Source organism: Dasypus novemcinctus, chromosome 23 (assembly GCF_030445035.2).
Source record: "Dasypus novemcinctus isolate mDasNov1 chromosome 23, mDasNov1.1.hap2, whole genome shotgun sequence".
Taxonomy (NCBI): Eukaryota; Metazoa; Chordata; class Mammalia; order Cingulata; family Dasypodidae; genus Dasypus; species Dasypus novemcinctus.
This window is the reverse complement of record NC_080695.1, coordinates 46,420,490-46,434,082: the sequence shown is the minus strand read 5'-3', so window position 1 is coordinate 46,434,082 and position 13,593 is coordinate 46,420,490. Positions and strand designations below refer to the sequence as shown.

General features: G+C 34.7%; 1 pseudogene; it reads left to right on the top strand.

Annotated features, from left to right (window-relative positions):
* The first annotated feature begins 11,265 nt into the window (after window positions 1-11,265).
* LOC131275534 (heterogeneous nuclear ribonucleoprotein R pseudogene) lies at window positions 11,266-12,632 on the top strand (annotated as a pseudogene).
* The last annotated feature ends 961 nt before the right edge of the window (window positions 12,633-13,593 follow it).

The window sequence follows — 13,593 nt, the reverse complement described above, 5'->3', positions numbered from 1 at the left end:
TTGCATTTGTGACAGGATATATTATTGTGAAATTGTTTGTGTCTCTCTCGACTGTTATTTTTCTCTACCTCATTCCAGGAAAAGAGCCAGATCTTCGTTAACATTTGGCTTGGACTAAAAGCAGCAGGTGTCCATATTCTAAGGTAAAATCTCCTCCTAGCTTTGGACACTTAAAAGCCTAAGCTCACTGTTGAAGAAGCTGAGAGGATGGTGGTGAAGGCTCGAAGTTCAACGTTAAAACGACTGCCAAGATTGAAAGTTAGTGACCTTCCCTTGGCCTGGCCATCGGCCCATAACTTAAGTCATCACAATATCCTTGCAGCACCACAAGGAGGTGGTAGTACCTCAGAATGAAAATGGCAGCAGGAAGTACTTAGAAAGGCTAGATTCTAGGGTCAGGGCCTTAACTGGCAAAGTGTATTCTGTAAAAGTGTGCAAGAGAGTATTGGAAGCCCTAGAATTCAAGGGGTAATGTGAGCTTGGAGAATGAGGATATGGGGAATCGAAAGCAGGGGACCCAGTGTTCGGACTATTTAATATCCTGGGGCACGGAAGGACTCCTCAGTAATGCTAGAGATGAAATGTCCCCCAACTCTGGAGAATGGCCCACAGAGCATATTGAAATTACTTTAGAGTTTAAATAAAAGAAATAGTCCATAGGGTAATGAAATTGTTATAAAATTATTTGTAGTGATGAATGCAAAATATTGTGACTATAATAAAAGCAGTTGATTATATTTCCAATAGATCATATGGTATGTGAATATATTTCAATGAAACTGCTTTAAAATAAAAAAAAATTAAATATTAAAAAATGTGAAAGGAGAGCAAAGAAAGCAAATATTTAAAAGAAATAGCCCATATCACGTGTTTATGAATAAAATTAACAAATAATATGCATTTGTCAAAAGCTTGTTTTGCACGCAGGAGGACGAATATATAGAATGGCAAATAGGGATTTTGAAGTTAAATTGATGGCGATTTCATTAGTGTCGGTAAGAGATGAAGATGGCTTAGGCTAGCATGATGGCAGTAGAAGTAAAGAATAGATGACTGAAACTTTACCCGTCTCATATTTGGTGTGGCAACATTGGTCTGTTCATCTTTCTAAAGCATTTAAAGAAGCTGATATTTTTGGAGTCCCAATCAGGACTTTGTACTGAGTCAAAACAGCCACTGTGGAAGTCTGTTTAGCAGTTCCTAAGGGAGTTAGATGTAGATCTATCAGGTGGCCTGGCAATACCACTACTTGGTAGATACCCGGAAGAACTGAGAGCAATGACATGAACAGACGTCTGCACACCAATGTTCATAGTGCCATTACTCACAATTGCCAAAGATAGAAAAAACCCATGTGTCCATCAACAGACAAATGGATAAACAAAATGTGGTATATGTACACAGTGGAATATTATTCAGCTGTAGGAAGAAAAGAAATCATGAAGCATATGACAGTATGGATGAACCTGGAGGACATTTTGTTGAGTGAATCAGTCCAGACACAAAAGAACAAATATTGTATAATTTTGCTATTATGAACTAAATAGAATGAGCAAACTCCTAGAGTTAATAGCTTGCATGTAAGTCACCAGAGAATAGAATATGGTTAGAGAATGGAATGCTGAGATTTTGTCTGTGCAGAATTGATAAAAAGTTGTTTGGAAATGTTTGGAAATGAATAGAAATGGTGAAAGCACATTATAGGATTTGTAATTAAAAGTGCTAACTTATGGGAATGATAGTGGTTTGTTTTCTGGTGTTGTCTTTTTTTTTTGGAGTACATAAATGCTCTATATTGATTGACATGATCAATTCACAACTTGGTGATTATACTGAATGCCATTGATTGTGCACTTTAGATAAATTATATAGTTTACAAACAAACAAAAAGAGAATAGGTTGGGGGGAAATACACTAACTGTAAGACAACATACTGACTGTAGTTGGTAGTAATATTTTGAGGATGCCATTTCATAATTTGTTACAAATGTTTCACAACGATGCAAGACATTGGTGGTAGGGTGATGTGTGGAGCCCTGTATGATGATGTGCATGCTTGTTTTGTAAGGTCACAACAATTACTAAACACTGATTATTTATGTATGAATGATATACTTCAATAAATGTTTTTAAAATGAAAAAAATGTAATTAGTGTATTTGGAGAGGTGTCTAATAGAACTATATGGGTTGTAAACTCATGGTAGTTGAGTTAATAGCGAATGGCTTAGTTAGGGAAAAAGTGGATTCTTTTGTACAAGTAAGAATAAGAAAGGGGAAATCGACTAGAGATGAGGTCAAAAAGCATTCTAGGCCTATATTTAGGGAATGCCATGTGACAGGAGAAATGAATTGTGAAAATTAAAGAATGAGAGGAGGCTCTGTAGGCCAAATTAAGGAATTTGAAAGGTCATCCTACAATGATGGGGAATCTGTGAGAATTTTATATGACATAATCATATGTTTATTTTAAAATGAGCTTTCTAACTGCCAGAGAATGAATTGGATTGGGACAAATGTAGGTTTAGTAAAAATGTTAGAAAATTATCACGCTTATCCTGGTTAAAGGTCATGGTGGCTTGAACCAGCTAGTTGTGAAGATGGAAAGATGGGGTGAGTGAAAGGCGGAGGGATTTAGGCAGCAGGCTACTAAGGGCCTGATGGCCTGACTGCAAGCAGTATGGTGTGATGGAGAGGAAGGAACTTTCCAATGCTAGGGTGTGGGTGGAGATTGATAGTGTTGAGATATGGAACAAGGGAGGTCACCCAGAGGCAGGTTATGATCCAGGTTTGGACACATCCAGTTTAAGAAGCCTTAGGATAATCAAGAGAAAACTGGAGTCCTTGCATGGAGCTCTTTATTTAAAGCTACTGGCTGATATTGTGACAGCAGGATTGCTTAAGTAGACGAGGAGAATTATAGAGTATCTTATCTTTTCATTAATGTTTATCTGTTTTGAATAATCAAATTATTTCTTTGTTTTACTACATAAATATTATTTTTTCATACATTGGAGTTATCTTCATGTTACCTTCCTCTAATAATTTTCCTGTACCATGGTGAGTTTTATAGAATGCATACTTCCTTGACAACTACTATGTACACAGTTCTTGCCTAGGGAATAGATTTAATATAGTAGAATATCAAACATATGTGCTTTAGGAAATAAATTATTTAAATTTGTTTAGTATTTTCCCACAGGACAATACATTGAGCCAAAATATTTTAAACTGAGTTGAACATTTTTCTTTACCTCAGCATCTTCCAGTGTCAGAGTTTCTTTCTCCCCCCTTGTCCTCGGCATCTGTAATTCCCTTTCTGGGTTGCTGTGACACAGGCTAGGACACTTTAAGTAAAAAGAGCATTATATAAAAATAAACCTTTATTTTCCTTTTCACACATTCTTAGTTGAAGTCATTCAAAGATCTCAGGTGAAACATGATTCAGTATGAGTCACACAGAGAATAGAAAAGAGATACATAATCAAAAGCAACATCTTAAAAATAATCCGTTGGATCCACATCTCCTCAGACTGACTGTTCCCTCATCCCCATTAGACTTGGAGGCTTAGATTTTATTCCCTCTTTGTACATGTCAAGTCAAAAAAAAAAACAAAAAAAACAGAATATTACATGTTAAAAAAGCAATGTAGAAAACCAAATGCATCATTAAAATATAATAAGATTTTTTGTGTTCATTCACTGACATGATATAAAGCTAGTCATCTCTTGTGCTTGAGCAGGGTAGAGAAGACGAAGTCTAAATTTTTGTTGTACACTCAACAGTAGAAAGACCCAATATATAATGCTAAATGCCAATACTTACATTAAATGAGACAAACTATGGAGATTTATGAGCCTAAAAATATCCTCACATATTTAATACTTGAAAACGTGAATGCATTGGTTAAAGTTAAATCTACCTTATTTCTTACAGGAAACACTGTCCCAGCACTTCCAGTTGACTCTACTTACAATTCCAATCAGATATTAGGGTGGCCACTGATGGTTTTCACCTGGAATATAAAAGTATGGTCAACCATTTCTGCTGCCAACTTTGTTATACTGAGGAATTTTCTTAAAGGAAAAAAATAAATTCATGATCTTATTGTACACGGAAATAATATTATTCTAAAACGATGTTTAAGATTTGCATGTAATTGGATCTTAGAAAACCTGTCTTGATGACATATTAATTTTAATAAAATATTAATGAGATAATTGGAAAGTCAATGAATGGAGTGCTTATATAAAACAACTACTAAAATTTTGTTTTGTTCACATGCAAAAGCACAAAAAATATATATTTTTAATATATTACCAGTTTTCTTGTGAGTGATAGCAGATATTCTTATTAGTTTCCAAAAATATAGAAAACTGTAATTTCCAAATAGATTATGGTTATAAGCCCTTTTATTTCTAGTCTCAAAAGCTCTTAAAAACAGGACTAACAAAGTGCAGTATCTTCAGTGTTTTCATTTGTGTATTATTCATTTTCATTGGAAGTAGGCATTACAAAGGAGGCTCAAACCTTTTAAAAATGAATGTGTGACTGAGTTAATAGTCTGATAAATAAGATGACAAAGGTCAAAATCACAAATCTTCTTTGGTGTTTGATTGTGCAGGTAAAATTTGTAAAAGTAAAGTAAGAATTTCCAATGAGGGTGAGGTTTATTTTAGGACATGTTTTTGAGCACTAAAAATTTTTAATGTTGATATTCATCTCTTTTAATAAGCAGCTGCAAATAAGCAAACACATGGATAAGCTTAAATAAGTGATCTTTTGACTTGAGATCAACAGTTTGCATGCATGTTTTTGAAAGGCTAGATTTCCGCCAGACTCAAAATACAGGACTGTTTTGCATTCTAGTTAAATTTTCCTATTACAGGCATTATTATGTAATTTTTTCCCAGTTTACTTGAAAGGGACCATTTTATGATAGTGTAAAATGATACTGTGGGTGCTATTTGTGTAGGATATATTTGGGAAAATCTGTTACTTTGGTACATTTTGTGAACATCTGTAGGTAGTAAATTATAAAATTTATTTATGATAGTCTTAATGAATTCACTAATATTTTAGCAGTGTTAAAACTGATGAATGCTCCTTTCTATTCCTATTAAAATAGTTTCTGACTCTTCATTCATTTTTTATAGAAAGAGGTACTAGTGAAATAATTTTTCTGCAACCTCTTCTATGATTACACAGATGGGCTTCAGCTCTAAAAATATAATTTTCTACAATCTATTTAATTCTAAATCATTATAATTCATTAAAAGAGCAAGACTACTATATTTATCATTGAAATGAACCTTGCTCAAGAGTCTAAGATTTAAATTATTTAATTAATTTATTTTTATTTGAACCAATTTAAAGTGAGCATTTCATGTGTTATCATTTCGTTTTCAAGTGGTTATTTTCTGATGCTCACACCATTCTGATAGTTCGTGTCATTCATTACGTCCAATGCATTTAGAGGCTGTCATTTCTCTATTCTAAAGCATTGGTTCAGAGTTTGAAATATGGACTATATGAGGAATCTGTAGAATTAACCTTATTAAAATCTGCACCAAAGTGTACAAAGACTGTTGAAATGTTACCAACAGATTGCCAATGTTTTAAATTTGTTAACATATTTTTTCATATGCCTCAAAGTCAGTATTTCCAATTTGCAATTTTCTAAATTGAGATTTTCCCTAAGATCTATATTCTACAATACTGATTAAAACAACAGTAAACACTTATCCTGTGCCACATCTTGCTTGTAGTGTGTTCCAACTGTTTTTTCCTCTCCTCTCACACAATGCTAGTGAGGCATTAGTATCCTGGTTATTTAAAGGTGTAAGAAGAGAATTTGGAGTGTTATTAATCTACCCTGGTCACAGTCACACTGCTAATACTGATAGAAAACAGAGGCACAAAAAGATACTTTATCACAAATAACACTTCACCTTTTGTGAGTATTCCAACTATCCTGTTATAACTATCCCAATTCCCATATTAGAAAAGTATCATGCAGATTGCCCTGTTTTACAATTTCAGATAGTAAGAGTCAGTAGTATTAAACATTGAATGGAACATCAAAGTGCTTGTGAGCTGGTGTTGGAAATCAAGGTGGTCTGGCTTTAAGATCCAATGCTTTTATGACTCTCCCACCTTTGCTTTCATCTGGGGAGCATTGTTTTTCTCATCTAGAAAATATTTTCTCACCTAGAAAATATAACAGTCCCTTATTTGCAATGAAAGCTGGTAAGAATATCTCACACAGTAAACAATAAACTTCATTCGAAGTGATAGGATGTAAAATATTAATAGTAAACAAAACAGTTCCAAAGAGGTCCACTTTAGTATGTATGATCTAGATTTTCTGCTAATTTTGAAAACCTAGGTCAAACTTGAAAGATCAGGATATTTGAAATGCCACTTATATTCCTGCTGCCATCTATCCTCCTTTTATATTAGTGGTTTGATTTGATATTTGACCAGAGTAAAACAATATAATATATACATTGTCACTCTTGACCTGGTTTCTTTTCTGAAGAAAAACTACCAAAACAAAACAAAATAAATGAATAAAATATCCAGAAAATTTAGAATACAGATATGTAGATAATAATGATGTTATTGTACCCTGGAAATTACAAAATCTGACCTAAAGGCATGGAACTTGCTGAGATGGAACTAGAATACAGTAAATATTTTTGAACTCACCATGAAAAAAAAAAGCAGAAAATATAATGTGTACCTATTTAGACAGAGAAAGAGACTATACACCTATACATACACATACTCTCTCTCAACTAAACTAAATACACATACTCAACTAAATAAGATTTTCATTTCAGCGTGGAATTTGGTGGGAAAAAGATTTAAAAGACTGAACACATGAGCCATGGTATTGGAATCTCTATCATTTATGTGAGGTGACAGTATAATAATATTTGATAACCTTTCAGGGAATTTCTTTTTATTTTTATTCTGATGTCCTCTACTTCCTCCAGTAAGCCAAATTTCCCTAATGTTAAAGTATTTTAAAATAAAGCTGTAGCTCCTTTATTCTAAGAAAACCTTTTATTCATGTGACTAGTTTACTCAACTTATAGACATAGGTCTGGCTAGTTTTTAATTTCCTCATTATATTTTATGTTCTATGAAGACACAATTATGATGTAATTTAATATTTTTCTATGCTGTATCAAATGTCTTACTTATAAAATGTTTTCAAAGGGCACTAAATATCTATACATCTTGTATTAATTCTTTCAACATCTTTAATGAAAATCCTGTGAGTCTTGTAGTATAAAGTTAAGTGCCTTCTTCACTGAAAGAACCCTTCCAGTAGCTTCACAGAGAAATAGAAACAACAAAAAATTGTAGGGAGATTTAGCCATTTACATTTAATACAATTATCAATAATGATTGAATTTAAATCTACTATCTTTCCAATTGTTTTCTGTTTGACTCATCTGTTTTTTGTTTTCTTTTCCCCCATGTTCCCTGCAGGCTTTTGGATAATTTAAGACTTTTGATTTCCAAGAGTGTAAGGTTGAGAGAGGTGCGTGGTCATATGTTTGATGACTGTTCCTTCCACAGAACGCTGAGGAGGGACTGTCTCCAGGCTCCTGCTGTGTCCTGAATATTTCTCTCAATCACCTGGTGGAAAGGAAATGCAAACTCCCCTTATGTCTGGGTCTTTGAGCTCTTGAGACCTACACATGGCCTTGACAATTTGCTAAAATGTTAACTGATTTATTTTTACCTGTTTCCATGGAAGTTGGTATCTCTTCCTCCTGTGTTCAGCTAAAAGGGAGCAGTTTATATGTCCCAGCTCTCCTTGAAAAGGCTTGTCCTTCTTTGAATTTGGATTACCTATTTTTCTTCCCACATCAGCATCCTGATGCATTATTAAAAAGTTATGATTTTATAGATTCTCTAGTTTTTCTCCTTGTTAAAACAGGATTGCTGTTTTATTTTGCAGATTCTACCTCATAAGTAAAAGTGGAAATCATCAGAAGGTTTTTAAAAAAAAGATTTCTATCTATCTATCTGTCTGTCTATCTATCTATCTATCTATCTATCTATCTATCTATCTATCTATCTATCTATCTATCTATCTATCTTGCCCCCTTGCAGCTTTCTTACTGTCTGCTCTCTGTGTTCATTCACTGCACATTCTTCTGTGTCTGCTTGTCTCCCTTTGTTGTGTCATCTTGCTGGGCCAGCACTTTGAGGGCACAACTTATCAACTCTCTCCAGGAACAGGCCAGCTTGACTTCACAAAGAGGCCCTGGGATGCAAACTCAGGGCCTCCCATATTGTAGATGGGAGCCCAATCAAATGAGCCACAGCCAATTCCCATTATAAGGTTTATTAAATGTCTGGATCAACAGTGGTTATATGGATACTAAGATAATTTTTTAGGTTAGCTCTCTCAGTTTGCCCGGGATGCTGTAACATAGTATCACAGACTAGTTGGTATAAACAACAATAATTTATTGGCTCACAATTTTGGAGACAGGAAGTTCAAAATCAATGTTTCAGTAAGAAAATGGTTTGTCTGAAGTCTGTAGTAACCTGGTGGTGTTGTGCAGGCAATCCATAACTCTATATCTGCCTCTGTCATGTGGTCATTGCTCTCCACATCTGTCTCCTTGTAATGAGTTTGAAATTTCCTCTGCTTATGAGGATTGTAGTCACATTGGATGAGATCCACCCTTACTCAATATGGCGCCAACCTTAACTAATTACATCTTCAAAGATCCTCTTTACAAATAGGATTAAATCCAAAGAACTAGAGACTAAGACTTGAGCATGTCTTTGCTGAGTCATGACTCAATACATGACATTACCGTGGAGAAACTTATTCTTGAACAAATATTGTTAAAAGAAATTATCTATCTATCTATCTATCTAATTATACCCACATAACTTTAAAGTAGTGATATAGTTTTTATCATAACTATGAAAAATACCAGAAGGTTAGTAAAATAAATTAATTAGCAGGGAACTCTTACCTAGTTTGGATGTGATTCCAATTTAGAGTTTGCTTGAAATAGAAACTATTCATTCTGATTTTATATATAGCAATGATTGTTTAATAATCATATTTTCATTTTTAAGAACTTCTTTATTAAATTGGACAATTATTGTGAGTTTATACTTCTTGCTAAATCACTAGAGATAGTTAATTTCTGAGACAGGAGTGAGCCATCTAATACCAACATCTATTGGTATCTATCCAAAATCAATGTCTTAAAACTGATCAGTTTATTTTATCTCAAGGGAAAGCTTGCTGCAATTATTCAAGACTGTTTTAGTGATAATGTTTGGCACTGATTCAAAATGGCACCATTGTAATTTTATATAGGGAAGCATTTTTATTTTACTCTCTTTAATGGCTTTTCGCTATAAACATTTACTACCAGCAAATGCAATAGAAAAGTAAGATAGATGTGCTACTGAACAGTATAAATTCCAGTTATCTTACAAAGCAGTCTAGCAGGCAGACACAGTCCAATATGGAAACCATGCTCCTATATGTAGGCGTTGGTTCTCACATATAAAAGACTCTACAGATGGATCAGAATAAGAAACATAAAATCAGTGGCAATGTCAGTTTCATACCCAAAAGAAGACAGAAATAGGAAAGAAGGAGAAGAGGGAACCTGGAAGGAAGAGGGGAGGAAGAAAGAAAAGGAGAGTGGGAGGAAAGGAGGGAGGAGTAGGAGAGGAGGGGAGGGAGGGAAGAAGGGAAAGGAAAGGAAAAAAAGAAAAGGTAAAGAAAAGTAAAAAATATTGTAGTAGCAGATTTACATTTAATCTAAGGAAAGAAAAATTTGAATCAATGATTTGTAGATGTGAGAGAAAAGAGAAAATTAGAAAGAAAGTAAATATTACTTGTTTGTATTAAATGCTATTCCTTTACAAGGTAGGATTAAATGAAAAACATTTTCCACATTTTTAGCATGTTTATAATTTGTAATTACTGTGATTAGTTAAAATGATTTCTTACCATTATCAAACATAAGAAATATTTTATAGCTGATTTCATTCACAATTCAAAAATTTTGCAGATATTTAGTCAGAGCATTCTGAAATATAGTATTAATATGCAAAGTACAAGTTTCTTAAAACTGATTAAGCCTTTCCCATATGCATTTGTGTAATTGGTAGATATGTGGTAAACAAATATTATATATCATGAATAGATAAGATCTTATTCAAAAGGTATATAGTTAAATGATTAACAAAATAATTATCTAGACTTTTAAAAAACTTGATAATCAGTTTGCTTTCCAAAAAGTATTTGCTGCATCTTAAAATAAATATTATGTATACAAAAATACAATTATTTAAAAGAAATAAAAGTTTAAAAAAGACAGCCAAACTGAAGAAAAGGATATAAATATTTCTAGCCACCTAGATTATTAAACATTAAATTTAGCTTCATCTTCTGACAATAAAAGCAAAAACATTAAATAAAATGTATTTCCATAAATCTTTTTAAAAAAGGAAATAGCAATTAAGTAAACTTTTTTTTCAAATTCTACTCAATTTATTCATTTTTTAAAAAATATTACATTCAAAAAATATGAGGTCCCCTTTCACCCCTACCACCCCCACCCCACCACTCCCCCCACAGTAACACTCTTCCCCATCATCATGACACATCCATTGCATCTGGTGAGTACATCTCTGGTCATCGCTGCACCCCATGTTCCATGTTCCACACCATAGCCCATACTCTCCCACGTTCCATCCAGGGGGCCATGGGAGGGCATACAATGTCTGGCAATTGTCCCTGCAGCACCACCCAGGACAACTCCAAGTCCCGAAAATGCCTCCACATCTCATCTCTTCCTCCCATTCCCTGCACCCAGCAGCCACCATGGCCACTTTTTCCACACCAATGCCACATTTTCTCGATTATTACCCACAATAGTTCATGAATAGAATATCATTAAGTCCACTCTAATCCTTACTGTATTCCTCCTTCTTGTGGACCTTGGCTTGGTTGTGTCCATTCCACATCTATGTCAAGAGGTGGCTTAGATTCCACATGGATACTGGATGCAATCCTCCTGCTTTCAGTTGTAGGCACTTTAGGCTCTATTTTCTACATGATATTTGTCACTTGTGAGGGAAGTAGTCATCAAACAAAGATTTTCTATAAAGTACAGAAATGATTTTTATATGACAATCGTTCATCAATTTTTGATAAAAAGGTTGGGAATATGATATACTTTACATTAATTTTTTCAGGGGGATGTTTAAATCAGCCAATAGAAAATTGTTATTAAAATCATGTTACTTGGCAAACAACAGGCAATTTGTAGGATCAATTCCGAAGAATAAGACTAAAGAAAACATTCTGGAAGAGTTCAGTAAAGTCACAGAGGGTTTGGTGGACGTTATTCTCTATCATCAACCCGATGACAAAAAGAAGAATCGGGGGTTCTGCTTCCTTGAATATGAGGATCACAAGTCAGCAGCACAAGCCAGACGCCGGCTGATGAGTGGAAAAGTAAAAGTCTGGGGAAATGTAGTTACAGTTGAATGGGCTGACCCTGTGGAAGAACCAGATCCAGAAGTCATGGCTAAGGTGAAAGTTTTATTTGTGAGAAATTTGGCTACTACAGTGACAGAAGAAATATTGGAGAAGTCATTTTCCGAATTTGGAAAACTTGAAAGAGTGAAGAAGTTGAAAGATTATGCATTTGTTCATTTTGAAGGCAGAGGAGCAACTGTTAAGGCCATGGATGAAATGAATGGGAAAGAAATAGAAGGGGAAGAAAATGAAATAGTCTTAGCCAAGTCACCAGACAAGAAAAGGAAAGAGCGCCAAGCTGCTAGACAGGCCTCCAGAAGCACTGCGTATGAAGATTATTACTATCACCCTCCTCCTCGCATGCCACCTCCAATTAGAGGTCGGGGTCGTCGTGGGGGGAGAGGTGGATATGGCTACCCTCCAGATTACCATGGCTACGAAGATTACTATGATGATTACTATGGTTATGATTATCACGACTATCGTGGAGGCTATGAAGATCCCTACTATGGCTATGATGATGGCTATGCAGTAAGAGGAAGAGGAGGAGGAAGGGGAGGGCGAGGTGCTCCACCTCTACCAAAGGGGCGGGGAACACCACCTCCAAGAGGTAGAGCTGGCTATTCTCAAAGGGGGGCACCTTTGGGACCACCAAGACGCTCTAGGGGTGGCAGAGGGGGTCCTGCACAACAGCAGAGAGGCCGTGGTTCCCGTGGAGCTCGGGGCAATTTTGGGGGCAATGTAGGAGGCAAGAGAAAGGCTGATGGGTACAACCAGCCTGATTCCAAGCATCGTCAGACCAACAACCAACAGAACTGGGGTTCCCAGCCCATCGCTCAGCAACCGCTTCAGCAAGGTGGTGACTATTATGGTAACTATGGTTACAATAACGACAACCAGGAATTTTATCAGGATACTTATGGGCAACAGTGGAAATAGACAAGTGAGGGCTTGAAAATGATATTGGCAAGATAACGATTGGCTCTAGATCTACATTCTTCAAAAAAAAATTGGCTTAACTGTTTCATCTTTAAGTAGCAATTTGCTGCCATTTGTATTGAGCTGAAGAATCACTATTGTGTATATACTCGTCTTTTTATTATTTTTCCTCTTTTCATAAATGCTCTTGGACATTATTGGGCTTGCAGAGTTCCCTTATTCTGGGAGTTACAATGCTTTTATTGTTTCAGGCTTCATTTTAGCTTCAAAACAAGCTGGGCACACTGTTAAATCATGATTTTGCAGAACCTTTGGTTTTGGACAGTTTCATTTTTTTGGATTTGGGATAGATTACATAGGAGTATGGAGTATGCTGTAAATAAAAGTACAAGCTCTAGTGCTTTGTCTTAGTAGTTTTAAAAAATTAAAGCAAACAAATTTAAGTTTTCTTGTATTGAAAATAACCTATGATTGTATGTTTTGCATTCCTAGAAGTAGGTTAACTGTGTTTTTAAATTGTTATAACTTCACACTTTTTTGAAATCTGCCCTACAAAATTTGTTTGCTTAAACGTCAAAGCCGTGACAATTTGTTCTTTGATGTGATTGTATTTCCAATTTCTTGTTCATGTAAGATTTCAATAAAACTCAAAAATCTATTCAAAACAAAAACAAACAAAAAAATCATGTTACTTGAAGATGTTCTTTTAAAATTACTTTTCTCCATGCTTGTTTTCAGTAATTTAAAATGGACTGCTTTTAATTTCCTTTGTGTGCTAGTCTCAGAACAGGCATGTGAAAGCATCCAAAAGAGGATTAAATATCTGCAAAATGACTTAAGTCTTTTAAAATGAAATGTACTAAATATCTTAACAGTATGTTATTATAACTGAATATTGACCACTTAGGTTAGCCTTCTATAATTATAATAATCCTTACAAATTCATGTAGAATATTAATATATTTCCATGCACTTTACTATTACATTAACAATATTAATGAAATTTATCAACTTGAATGATGAGTAATGAGAGGTTGGATAAGACTGAGTTTCGATATACTTCAGAATATGCTCACAGAAAATTTCCAGATATCCAGAAATGATAGC